Raw genomic sequence first — 14,656 nt, 5'->3', positions numbered from 1 at the left:
GAAATTTCATAGTTTCTGACTTTCGATTCACAAAAATGGGGAAAAAAAGTACTATTATTTTTCATTCAAATTTGTACATTATTCTTTGATATTTTGTATATATCATACCATTTCAATAACACTTTCATATAAAAAACTTTTGTAAAACATATTTTACGTACTTCAAAATGTATAAACCCTATTTTATATATTCAACTCCTTATTTTAAAACATTCTAATCCCCTGTTTTAAAACATTCTAATCCCCTGTTTTTACATATTCAACTCCTTGTTCTTATTCTTGTTGTTAAGTATTGGCTTTTCTTCTTCGTATTGTTGCTACATTTCGTTGAATACTTAATCTTGTTGTTGTTGTTGTTGTTGTTGTTGTTGTTGTTTACAAAGTACAATGGGTTGTTCATATTATTGCTATTGTTTATAAAACTGAAACATCAGACAGTTTCATCACTCTACAAGTAACATATCTAAATTTATTCAAACTGCAAATGAAATTGCAAAATTATACAGTTTAATCACTATTCAAAACAAATAGGTAACTTATTATAAAGTGCAAATGAAATTGCCAAATTATACAGTTTTGTAACTATTAACAACAAATAAATATAACTTAATATTAAACAGCATATAAAACTGTAAAATTATACAATTTTGTCACTATATTACTCATGCCCTACTGTTGCTTTCATTTTTTCAGAAATAGCTGTTGAAAGATATTGGAAGAAACAAACCAATATGCCCAAAAATCCAATCAGGGATTTAAGTGTCTCCCCTTTTGACAGTCTTTCACCTATATCCACTGAAATACCACCAACATCTTCCCCTCCACAAAAAAACCAATCACCACAATGAAAAACAACCAAAAAAATCCACAAAACAACCACACTATCTACAAGAAAAAGTCCAAGAACTATATCACAGGCCACACCCACACAACAAACATCAACCACACCTTCAACCACAAAAAAAAAAAAAAGCAAACAAACAAACAAAAGAAAGCCAACAGAAAAACAAGAAGCTCCTCTAACCAAAAAGAGAAAGTTTCAAGAAAACCAATCAACTCCCGAAACACAAACCAAGGCATCAAAAGGGAAAAAAGGAGCAGTCCCTGCAAAGAGAGTCCAACAGTTTAATTACCGTTCCAACATCAGAACGGTAATCAAACTATTCAAGGAGGTCAATTCACAACAGCCCAACAGACAAAGGTGCAAAAAACCCCCTTTTTGTGCCATTATAAATGCTCTCTCCTCAACACAACTGAAGGTCTCTTGGTGCAGATGCTACAATTCTATTGTAGCAAAAATGATAACACCCTACAAAAAAAAAGAAAAAAAAAAGAGAGCATTTATACTTGGCAAAAAGGAAATGAAACTCAGAAACAGTGATGTGAGGCTCATTTTTGGTATCGACTGTGGAGAAGACAACATCACCACCAAATCCTATGCAAGACCAAGGAATTCTGAGCTTGCATTTTACAAACGAAGATGCAAATCAGTACAGAGATTGGATGCCAAGTTATTGAACAAAATGTTTCAAGAAACAAAAAAAGGAAAATCAATCAATGATCGTTAAAATCTTACAATGGTCATCACCCTTTACTTGTGCCTGAAACTTCTCATGCTTACAACAGGCCATACACTCAGTTGGAGTTTCCTCAACTATGCTGACAATCTCAACAATATTAAGAAGTACAATTGGGTTGAGGCAATAAAAGACATACTGATGAATTCAATGGCAACTATAAACAACAACCCAAGGCATGTCACTGGATGTGTCATGTTACTCTTGGTAAACACACTACTCAACTACTTCACACAAAAATAGCAAACATCCAACTATTTCAAACTATCTAAGATATTTCAATTTTTTTACAGTAAACTCCTCCGACCATCCAACAAAGAAGGTTTATGAAGTGGAACTTTGGCAAAGTGTAGTCCAAATGGAAATACATCAGCCTTGCTGACTTTGAAAAGGTATTCAAACTCTTCTATACTCTCATGGCACAAATCTTTTCAATACTCCTTTCACAGTCATTATAGTAACAATCATGTTATTAAACTGTAAAAGTTTGTAATTTCAAAGCACACACCTATTTAACACTCCTATCACTCATGTTATGAAACTGCAAAAGTTTGCAGTTTCAACGCACAAATCTATTCAACAATCCTTTCACATTCATTACACTAACAATCATGTTATGAAACTGTAATTTTTGCAGTTTCAAAGCACAAATCTATACAACACTCGTTCCACAGTAATTACAGTAACAATAATGTTATGAAACTGTAAAATTTTGCAGTTTCAAAGAAAAAATCTATTTAACACTAACATTGATCACACTAACATTATGTTATGAAACTGTATAAGTTTGGAGTTTTAAACAATATAATTTCAACACTTAACTCACATTACTCACAACACAAATCTTATTATGAAATTGACCAATTTTACAGTATTACTAATATATGCCACATTGTTCCAATGTAGGTTGACCAAAGTGCTTTAACCCCAACTGAACAAGAAATACAGTTATTGCATACCAATGAAAGCACATTAAAAGACTCTTCAGCAAAGAAACATGACCATAGAAAGGACAATAAGCAAAAAAAACAAACAAAAGCAAAAAAAAAAAAAAAAAAACTTCTAGACAGTGATGAGGATGACTTTCTAGAAGAAGAACACCAATCAGAATCAGAACAAGAACAACAACAAAAAGAAAGAAAAGAAAGCAAGAACCACAAGAAGAAACAGAAAGTGATGAACAAGAAGAAGAGAGTGATGGAGAAAAAAAAATAAGAGACTGATGAAGAAGAAGAAGAAAAATAAGAATGTGATGAATAACAAGACAATGATGAAGAAGAAGAAGAAGAAGAAGAAGAAGAAGAAGAAGAAGAACAAACAAACCAACAACAAGAAGTCAATGAACAAGAACTGGCATACCAACAAGAATAACAACATGAAGAAAAAGAACTAGCAAACCAACAAGAAGAAAAAAGGACAGAACAACAAGAAGAACTGCAAGAGAAATTTGACACATTTCATGCACATGGTAAACTCTTGTCTAATACTGAACCAAACTGCAAAATTTAATTAAACTAACTAAAACAAAATCCAACATTTTTATAGGTGATGACCAAGCACAAACGTCAACCAAAGAGGACAACAAGGACAAACTTATAGTATCCATGAGAGCACAAATGCAGGAAATGGAACAAAAATTCATGGCTGAATTGTGTAGAAAGGAAGACCAGTTAAAAGAAATGTCCGCCAAAAAAACTAGAAGTCCCAACAAAGATTAATGGTCAAGAGAATCAAACAAAAGTTAAGAAAATGAGCACATAAGCCAGATTTTGAATACCAACCAATGACAAAAGCCAAAGAAGATACAAAGAACAAGACAGAAGCTGCTGTTGATGTACCCAAACCAACAGAGGGTACTGATAAAGAAAAAGAGAAGGAGATTGAAAAGACAAAAGAAGAAATCGAAACAGAGAAAGAACTACTGCTGAGCCTGAGCCAAAAGAGGGTGTTGATGAAGAAAAAGAGCAGGGGAAAGAAAAGATTAAAGAAGATATCGGCCAAGAGAAATAAGCTGCTGCTGAACCCAAGCCAAAAGAAGATGCCAATCAAGGGAAGACACAAGTTTAAGTAGCAACTGATTTGGAAAGTGATGATGATTTCAAGGAAGAATCAATCCACAAAAAGCCACTCGCTCTTTCGTTCCACAAAACAAACAAGGTTTGGCATAACCTATCCAAAAAAAACCAAGAACAAATTCAACTCATCAACAACACACAATCAACTGCTTACGTCTGGTCTGGCAGCGAAGATGAAAATTGCATATACTTTTTAGATATGTATAGATTGTCCAATAGGGAAGCCTTATATGGAAATGTAGGTCTCCAATTGCACAATTTTATATGTTTATATTCAACAACCTATTCCACAAACCTAACACATTCTCATATATAACATATTTCAGGTCATTGATGCCTTTGCATAAATGAAATTGGCACTCTAACCATTAATTGAAGAATTTGAGAAACATGATCTAGCGTTTGTAAGAAATCCACACGCAGCAAGATCTTATGTTTTATCAACACTCATCAATGTAAGCAAAACTATTAACATACCTTTCAATATTATTCAAATTGCAAAATTTTTTACTTTCTTAACATGTCTTACTACATACTTTTATAACATATTTCAAACATATATAAATTACAGACTCCACTACAAAACCAAGATCAGGCACTGAGAGAAAAAATGATGGATAACCATTTTTCAGAAACAATGAAAAACAGATATATCCATTTCCCAATCAACTATGACAACTAGTGGACGATTGTGGTCTTTGACAATGCTGATGGAATATGAAGGCACTATGATTCTTTGAGGCCAGCAAAAGGATATCACAACAAGCACTTTAAAATTGCGAAAGAACTTATAAGCTAAATAAAATTTCCTACTTAGTTCCATTCCTTTCAAAACATCTCAACACATCACTATAACTAACAAAAACAGCCACTAACTATTTTGTAGCAACAACATTAACTGAGATGAAATAAAGCATTATTCAGCAATAAAGGAAACATGTTATCATCTCAAGAGTGCGAGACAGTAATTACATCAATTGAGGAATGCCCACAATAAACCCCACACTTATAAGATACAAACTCAATAACTAATGTTTCAATATCCTAAATTTTGCAGTTTTATCTAACTAATTAACTTCATCTAAAACTTTGCAGGAATGATTGTGTAATCGCCGTCTGCAATGTTATCAACCAATATATCAACTAGCAACCTGTGCAGAAATCACTTCGACCAACTAAGTGGGTCAAATTTCGAGCAGAAATCATTAGTCAATTCCTCAATGATAAGAACCGATCTTGGAAACTCGAGCACTGCCAAATGTTGACAAAATATACCAAACCGTAGAAACAATGAACAAACTTCTTTACAATACAAATACTCATGTAAACATATTTTTGTACTTTTTTTTTTTTACATGTGACAAGTACTTTTTATGCTTTTAGTAATTGATCTTCTTGTGGTTATCATGGTGAAAATGATTGTTGTCATTGATGTTGTTGTTGCTCTTTGTTGTTGTTATTATTCTTGTTGTTGTTCTTCATGTGGTTATTATTCTTGTTTGTGTTCTTGTACTTATTATTATCGTCACATTTGTGGTAGCATATAAATTCATACAGGAAATGTTGTTTCTAATAATTTTTAAAACTGCAAAATTATGCAGTTTCATCCGGTTGTTTCTCATAATTCTTAAAACTGCAAAATTATGCAGTTTTATCACTCAAACAAAAATTATGCCACACAATTATGTAGTTTCATTATCGTGAGTGCCTTCTACGCATTATAATATGCATTTCCTACATAATTTTTGAAACTGCAAAATTATCCAATTTCATGACTCAAACAAATAGATGAACTATATTTCAAAATTGTAAATAAAACTATAAAATTATACAATTTTGTCACTCTGAAATATTAAATAAATATATCATGTAGTAAAACTACAAGATTATATAGTTTCTATAAGAAATTTTTAACAACCTTCTCAGTATTCTACAAAAATAAAACTAACCAACTCCCAAAAAAAAAAAAAAAAAAAACTGTTACAAAACAACTTCAATAACTAAAGAACACATCGAAAAGGAAAAAAGAATGCAACCAACTTTATTCATTACTTCCATAATACTGAGTATCACATTTTATTATCATAATTCTTCAACTTCAAATACAAATCCAAATGAATAGACTGTGGCCTTAAATAGCAGCCTTGCATGTCTTTTTATTGTGATTCCCATATTTCAAGCACCTCCTATACTTGATTTGCTTCACATTCTCACCCCTAGAAGGTATCCTCTTCTTCTTATTCCGCCCGGGCTGCTTCTTTATTATAAGAAGTTTTATAATCGAACTACCGGCACCATCAAAGTCAAATCTCTTACTTGAAGGCACTAGATAAACAGATTCCTTGTACGACTCTCTAAAACAATCCACACGAAAAAAAATGATCAATGAAATTTTACAAATCTCTATCACTACTATGCAAAGTATGCACAGCATGACAATAGGGAAAACCATTCAATTGCCATTCATGGCAAGAACAAGTCCATCTACCAATATCAACATAAAAAAAAATAGAAAAATGAACCTCAAGCACAGTATCACTAGCAATAATCACATCCCAAGACTTAGCTAGCTTCAAAGAATCCACAAACTTCTTTTCCATAACTGGACACAATTTGGTAGTCCATCTTTTAGTTCAGCTCTTCTATTAGACAATTGAGTCATGATTTGAACTCTAATCATATCAACCATATAAGTAATAGGCAACTTATAGGCCCCACCAATCAAATTATTGTAAGACTCAGCAACATTAGATAGCATCTCACCATATCGTTTCCCTCTAAAAAATGCATTCACCCACTTATCATTTTGCAAACCATCCAACATACTATCCACTCTACCATTCCTAGCAATAAGCCTCAATTTCTCCATATAATATTGGAAAGAAACAACAGTTGACGAATAAGCACATTTAACTAATATTTTCATCAAAGTCAGCTTATAGTTAGTACGAAGTCCCACCAATTTGTCAATCAAATCTCTTCAAATGGTTCAAGCAATATGCATGATGTGCATTGGGAAAAACCACTGAAAGAGCGTCTAGCAACCCATGTTGACGGTCAGACACAAAAGTCAATCTCCGGCCTGAACTAACAGCTTTTAACAACTGGCTTAAAGACTACATCCAATTATCTTGATTTTTAGTGTCAACAATCGCAAAAGCCAAAGGAAATAGGCCTGAAAACAAAATAACATGAAACTGCAAAAATTAGCAAACTCACAATACAATAACAGAAACCAAAATCCACCAACTACCAAAACACACTGACAAACCAAAACTATACTAGCTGCAAATAAATACATACCTTGATTACCATCCTTTGATGTTGCTGCAAGCAAATGCCCCTTGTAACGCCCTTTCAAGAATGTACCATTAACAAGCAACAACGGACGACAAAATTGAAAGCCATACAAACATCCATGAAATGCCATAAACAACCTTCGAAAATACCCACTACTTTTATCCACATGTAATTCAAACACACTTTCGGGATTCGTTCTCATACCTGTCTCAAGGTACCATCGAAGTTGGTCAAAAAAAGATGCAAAATCACCAAACAACCCACCTCTTGCCTTATCAACTCCTAACCATGCAACTCGATAAGAAACATCTATACCATGTTGCTTCTTCAATTTTTTTTTTTTTAACTTCTATAGGACGAGTCAACGGATTATCACTAATATCATTATGCATAATATCAGACACAAGTCTATAACCAACCTTTTGCTACAATATCTACGAGCAAAAACCCCATAAGTATGCATATTATCCAACTTCATAATAAAAAAAATACCGAAATTCATCAACACCCTTTCATGCACGAACCATTTACAACTCGTAGACGACTTCATCATTGTAGACACCTCATTTTTGACGGCCCTTTAAGACTTGGATGCCCTTGCCTCGCTAATAAATATCCTAAACTGCTTGTTAAAGAGTAAGTAATGCCATATTTTTAGATTTTTTTTTAAATAAAATAAACAGCATTTAATATATCTTAAGTAAAAATATTTTTAAAAAATTAATAAAAAAGAAAAATATTGTTACAACAAATGCAAATAGTCGGAAACCTTCTACTTTAATGACATATTAACAGCAAAAAAATAAGATATTAAATTTTAAATTTTTTGATATAAAATAGATAATTAGATTTATTTTAAAATTTTCCAAGTGATTTGTTAGTATTTTCCATAGATAATTTACTAATTTAGTATAATTCTTTTACTAAAATGTGCCCTATTAAGGAATTATTCGTATGAAAATATAATTAATGAGACATTCTTCAATCAAGAAAAAAATATTTTAATAACTTTTTTGAAATCCATTAGTCCACGTGCATAGCATGTGCAGATTTATTATTATTATATAATATAAGTAAAACGTTAAAGGATATTTGTGATTCAAAGTCTCAGTGTTTTTTTCTTAATCTTTTGAATTTAAAAAATATAAAAATACCTATGTCACATTGTCAATGCTTCTTCTATTTTAATATTTTAATTAAATCTTTGATTAATATAAAAAAATATTTTAAATTTATTAATTTATGAACTATCTATGGTATCTACAATCATTACTATCTATATCTATATTCTATATCTATAATTTTAAATTTTAAAATTACTTATATTGAAAGTCCAAAAATGAATTTTAGCCATATCTTTTATCAAAATCTATATCATATCTAATTTGAAATTTAAAACTTTTAAAATAATGTTTCAAATGTAATTTTACCCTTGTCTAATTTGAAAATTTGAACATGTTTGTATTTTTTTTGAAAAATAAAATATACATGTGGCGTGAAACGCCCGTGACATTTTAGTGTTCCTGAAGTAATGTTTTATTTGATACCCTACACATTGTCTCTTATAATTTAGACTAATAATTATTAATTTGAAATATTATCTAAACTCGCTTCAAAAGTATTGAATAATGTATCCTTATTAGCAAGTCTCTTCATCTATTATTCACTGGATAAATTATAAATACATCTCTTAAGGTTTGTTTAAAACATAAATTGTCTCCGTAATTTTAAAAATTACAATTACCCATTTGTTATAATTTTTTATTTAATAGAATTAATAGAACAAATGAAATTCCTAACTACTCTCCTAAACAATAAAATTACCTGAATTGTTAATTGAAATATACTTATGTTATCATCAAAAATTATTAATTAACTTGATGATTTATAAATAAAATGAAATAATTATTATGCGATTGGAAACTTAGAGAGGTGGGATGTAATTTTAAGAATCATAAGGGATAATTCGTATTTAAAACAAATATCAGGAGGTATATTTGTAATTTACTCTTCTTTTTATTTTTTTCTACGATAAACTATTATTTTTGTTTTTATTTTCACTGATTACAGAATAACAAGAGTGAGGATAGTAAAATTTATTATTATTTTTTATTTATTTCTCGTATATTAAAACCCATAAACAAAAGTTCTATTAATTTGCCATCTCTTATCTTTTAATAAATGCTAAATAATTAGCTCAGAGGCAGTGGTGGATTTCATTTTCCATATCAACTATTATCAATTTTCACTCCATCAGGGAAAAAAATGATAAAATAAAGTGCATTTGAAGAATCTCATCTCAGCCATTAAACAAAGGAGTGGAAAAGAAAACTAAAAAGAAAGACCCAAAAAAAAAAAAAAAATGCACTACTAAAAAAAGTACTTTTCGCGACCGCTATAAACCGTCGCAAATAATAAAAATACAGTCGCAAAAGACCTTTTGCAACTGCCCATGCGACGGCAAATGGGGGTCACGAATGTGGGGGTGGCAAATACTTTTTGCGACCGCAAAATAGCAGTCGCAAACTATTTGCGACCACCTAACTTACTTATGGCGACTGATATTTTGCAGTCGCAAAAAGGTTTAAAAAATTCCTACAATGTATTAGCAACCATCTTGTTACCGTCGCAAAAAATTTGAAAAAAAAAAAAAACATAAAAATGTGGCGTTAAGCAATAGCAATGGCCCAAACACAATCTATTAAGCACCAACAAGAAACATAACAATGTAACGTTCACAAACAACAATTATCACTGTTCATGAGGAGTCTCAGGAGCCTTATTAATCCATTAAGCTTCAAATAAAACCAAATAACTAGTTTCAAACAAAGCACAAAATACTATTTGAAAAACTCCATGCCAAGTGAAGATGTTCAACTAAAGAGGCCAAGTTAAAATCCCATTCTCCCACTGCTCATTCCACTTCTCAATCTGCAATAATTAATAATAAAAAGGATTAATAGGTGAAGTTGTATTTTTTGCTTATCTATCCATGATTATACAAATTATTTTTATACATAAAACACATAAGTATACATTTGTAAAATAGTAATCAGAGTAAAGAGAGGCTGTAAACTAGCTAAAACAAAAAGTTAGGTGCCACTATATAAAAGTCAACAAAACTTAACCACAATAACACTGACAAAATGCTAATTTTGTATTGTCAAAATCCTATAGGATGTGACAAAAAGAAATAGACATCGTGGGAAAAGAAAAGCATACCAGCATCAGTCGGCTGACTACTTTCATCAAAACTCTGCATTTGAAATATATGATCAGACAAAGTTACCGAAGGAGCAGGTTAGCCCCACTGCATATATAGCATCCTCCATGAGTATCAAAAATGAAGAAATAATCCTTAGAAAGATTAGCAACAAAGTACTTTTCAATTATGTATTTCTAAATTCATGGAGATTATTGTGATGTTAGAATACAATTCAAATTCATGGAGATTATTGTGAATTTAGTAACATCACCAAATTTCAAACAAATTGACAAATCCATTTGACGGATTTTAGCAACAAAGCCAATCTTAAATCTTGAAGCTATCCATAATCTCATTTTCAGCAAAAACTGCACAATAATATAATCGGTACTTCAATAAATTTGCTAAATTAATATTATTATTAAAAATAATTTGCTTTACAACCGACATTGACCCTGCTCTGATTGAAAATAATTTACCTTCAGAATATAATCTGTCTGAAGAGTTCTTTTTTGCCCCTCAATTGAAGTCGCCTGTTAAATACCATTCTCTTTAGGATTTTCAACAGATCTTTTGAAGTAAAATAATCAATTTATAGTTATGGTTACCTTCATGAAGGTGTCAATGTCTATGTCAGGGACAATTCCTGCTTCTTTCTCCCTTTTGCTAACTTCCTTCATAATTTCTTCATTTCCAGATATGTAAGTTAAATCAACTTGTCATGAGGGCAAGTTTACACTAACATGGGATATATATAAATTATGAAAGAGTGAAGGAACCCTACCTGCTCTACTTCCAACACCTTGACAGCGTGCAGAAAAATCTATCGTTTCCCTCACAGTCATCTCAGGTTTGTGCAGGTCATATTGGCTTATGTAAGCTGATGTTTTCTGAGGTACAAACTCATCAAGCCTGTAGCTGTTGTAAAAGACTTCCCCCGCAACCTGAAGAAATTAAAAGGATTGCAAATGAAATACATTACAAACATTGTAATGATTGGCTTTTTCAAATTCATGATTGAGCCCATAAAATTTAAAAAGGTTTTTTTTTTTTTTTTCCTTTTAAAATCATGTGATGTGATGTGATATGCTGGGAAAACTAACCTTGACAGACTGGTTTAGTTTTCCTGCTAGAGCCAATAATAAGGTGGTTTTCCCACAGCCTACAGGCCCAAGAAGAAGAGTGAGCCTGCATCCAACAAAATCGTCCATGAACATGAATGATGGACTCTCTTTTCTCACATAAATATGAAATCTTCTCCTGTTCATACTATTTTTTTCAACAATTTTATGCTCATCATCTTGCTAATATTACACAACTTGGCTGAATTGGATCCATAAGAGAGCCTAACTTTTCTGTCTTCCCCTGCTACACAAAAATTTTAAGTATATTAAAGAACTGTCATTTTTTCTTCTTGTTTTTGTTTTTGTTTTTGTATCATTTTTTCACACACACACACAGACGCAGGGAAGGGAAGGGAAGGGAAGGGATAGTTTCACTGTGTTATACAAACAAAAGGTTACCAAAGCTATGCCAAAACTAGCTATTAATGAAGGAATTTGCTAGTTCATCAACCTAATGACTGTTTCCAAAAATTGTAATATTGGTATTTTGTCAGGCCATCACTATGTGTTATGATATTCTTTGCTACTGAGCCTAAATTGATGCTGACATAAGATGGGATTCATTCCTCTGTCTGGAGTTGTTGAGATCTCTAGCATTTTTCAATAAATAATAGTTAAGGGAGGTTACTATATTCACAGTTTATATCTACAGTATTTCTAAATCTCTTTTATATGGTAAGTTGATTCATATTCTTCATAGCTCTCGATTTTACATGGTAAGGTTCCTTGATATGGGAGAGAGGACCATAGGTACAATCAGTAATAATAATAAAACCCACAAATCTAGTACCATGCATATTTAATTTAATACATAAAAAAGCATATAATCATTTCATCTGTGAAAAGCCTTGAGGACACATCTAATTTTAACTATGGAGGTAAAGCAACTTTACAATTAATTACCAAAGTTAATAACCAACCAAATATTTTTCACAGCCTTGTGAACTGGTGACCTCATTGTTCTACCTTTTCTCTCAAATGGAGGGAGAGAACGGGTGTCGTAGAAAGAGAAAATTGATAGAGAATCTGAAATGGGTCCTTAGAGAGAAACCAAACAGAGAGAGTCCAAGGACAAAAAAATGAAAAAACTACATCCCCTTTTGTCTATTATTCCATTTTCCTCTGTGTGTTTTTTTTCTCCTCTCAGTAGCATAGCGGAATAAAAAATACTGATCTGTAATGACAAAACCTTACTCAATATAATGGAGTAACATTATCACCAATGTGGGATTATGGTAATGACTAATTCTTCTACAACCAATGTATGTACAAATCCAATTACAGTGTCACTGTTAATGAAAACCAGAAATATACTCATACCTTTATATATACCAGTTTTCAGTTGTTCAGCATATTTGAAAGTTCTCCAGTATAAGCTGAAAACAGTGATTAGCTGCTACCAGCTAGGCCAACGAAATAGCCAATCTCATCTTCAAGGTGTGAAAAGTGAGTCAAGAACTTGTCATGAAGCTCAGAGCAGTCAAAATGATTTTGCTGCAAATGAGGAAGAACATCACAAATAATTTTCAAACCACTCTGCCGCAATTCCACTCCTTGGTTAATTCCATCTAGAAGTTTCCGTATTTTATAGGCTTGGTTTTCAACGTCAATTTGAGAAAATAACTGGAGGAAAAAGAAAAATGAAAAAAAAAAATGTGAACATGTTTGAGCATGGGAGATAAGATGGAAAAACAGTTGTGAACTGGTGTCTTGCAAATAACCATTGAATTTTGCTTGCCAATAGTTGTCATTCTTAGTATCTCAACAAATTATTGTTCATTACAGATTGAATAATTTAATGTCAGTTACTGGCATTCAATTTAAGACCTATTATTTGATGACTTATTTAAAATATTAGTTCGGTTTTAGGAGAATTTGTTATATATATATATATATATAACAAATTTTCATGTATTGTTAGCTGCAAAGAGAAGAAAGTGTACATGCTTAAATTGTTGCAAAATTCAAAGAATATATATATATATATATACAGAGAGAGAGAGAGAGAGAGAGAGAGAGAGAGAAGGGGAAAAAACATGCCAGAGATTAATCGAAAGAAATACCTAAAAATGTTGATTTTGTGTTGCCCTAGAGAGATCATTTTGGACAATCCAAGGGGCAATCTGAGTGATAATGAATGAAAAATATAGATTTCAAAAGAACCATAAAGAGAGAGCAGGAGATTGAGAAACAGAGAGAGAAAGCAAGATTGACAGAGACAAAGAGAGATATAGAACGAGAATGGTGACAATTTCTATCTAGTTAAAATCAGTCACCATAAGGTCGTCAGGATCCATATTAAGGATTTGTAGAGAAAAATCAGAGAGCGGGGCAATTCAATAACATACAAAAGGACCAAGAAACATGATGCAAATAATTACCACATTATTTGATTCAGAAAAGTAAATTATGTTCCAGGTAACTCCAACTAACATGTAAATAAAGAAATGCAAATGGAGCCAAGTGTTCAAGAGTAAACCTTCCCAAATAAATAGGGCTTCCAAGGAAAATTCTTGACAGGAGTGCAGAAGCAGCAGGTTGAAGCGGATTATAAAGTGCAACCAAAGCAGGTCCGAGGATCTTATTGGACCATGTCAGGAGTCCATAGTTAAGAGCAGATGCATGTAGACACCCCATTTTTGACCGTCCTCAAGACTTGGACGTCACCGTTTGAACACTCGGTGATTATCCATGTTTGTGTTCGTTTGGAGTTCCCGGAAGCCTCGGCTCGTGTGCCTTGCCTCAGGATCTCCGAACTCGACCGTTTAGTGTCTGGTTTTGCACCAAACACTTGCATCTTGCCTTGGAGGGGCAGAGTGGGGCTTGTAGACCATCCCCACCCATCACCGGCAGTGGCTAGATGCCACCGGCTGGTTTTTGCTGCCACCGGCAATATAGTTTGCCGGCCGGCACTCTTTGTTGCCGGTCAGCACTATTTGTTGCCGACCGGCACTCCTTTTGGCCAAGATGGCATTTTTTGCCGGCCGATTGCTGTTCATCTGCTTTTGCAGATATTTTTGGACAGCTGTATTGCTTTTGCCCCCCTCCATACACGTGTATGGAGGGATCTCCCTTTTACAAAGCTTGTCTTGTAAGCTTTACAAGAGGCATATAGAGAGGGTCTCTCTCTAAGGCAAAGAAGGAGAGCTTTAGACATTTTAGGGAGGAGAAAATACAGAGAGAGCTCTGGTTTTTCTAGGGTTAGGGTTAGATATACACAACCTATCTCTCTTTCCCTCTCATTTTGTTCACTAGGTGTTTTGTGCCTTACTATTGCACACAAACACCTAGTGTTTCACCTTCCTCTTGGAGCTGAGGTTCTAAAGAGTGTGTTTTGAAGCTTTGGTGTTGGATTCAAGCTCAAGGAGGCCATTG

General features: G+C 32.7%; 1 long non-coding RNA gene across 1 annotated transcript; it reads right to left on the bottom strand.

Annotated features, from left to right (window-relative positions):
• Window positions 1–10,636: 10,636 nt before the first annotated feature.
• On the bottom strand, window positions 10,637–11,015 carry LOC145800080 (uncharacterized). The gene is made up of 3 exons (XR_014341404.1): window positions 10,942–11,015; window positions 10,766–10,842; window positions 10,637–10,690 (listed from the first exon to the last, which is right to left on the bottom strand). It is a non-coding gene; the product is annotated as an uncharacterized LOC145800080 (long non-coding RNA).
• Between the last annotated feature and the right edge of the window lie 3,641 nt (window positions 11,016–14,656).

Source organism: Camellia sinensis, chromosome 9 (assembly GCF_055761805.1).
Source record: "Camellia sinensis isolate YWXY chromosome 9, ASM5576180v1, whole genome shotgun sequence".
NCBI lineage: Eukaryota > Viridiplantae > Streptophyta > Magnoliopsida > Ericales > Theaceae > Camellia > Camellia sinensis.
This window is presented reverse-complemented; position numbering and strand designations above follow the sequence as displayed.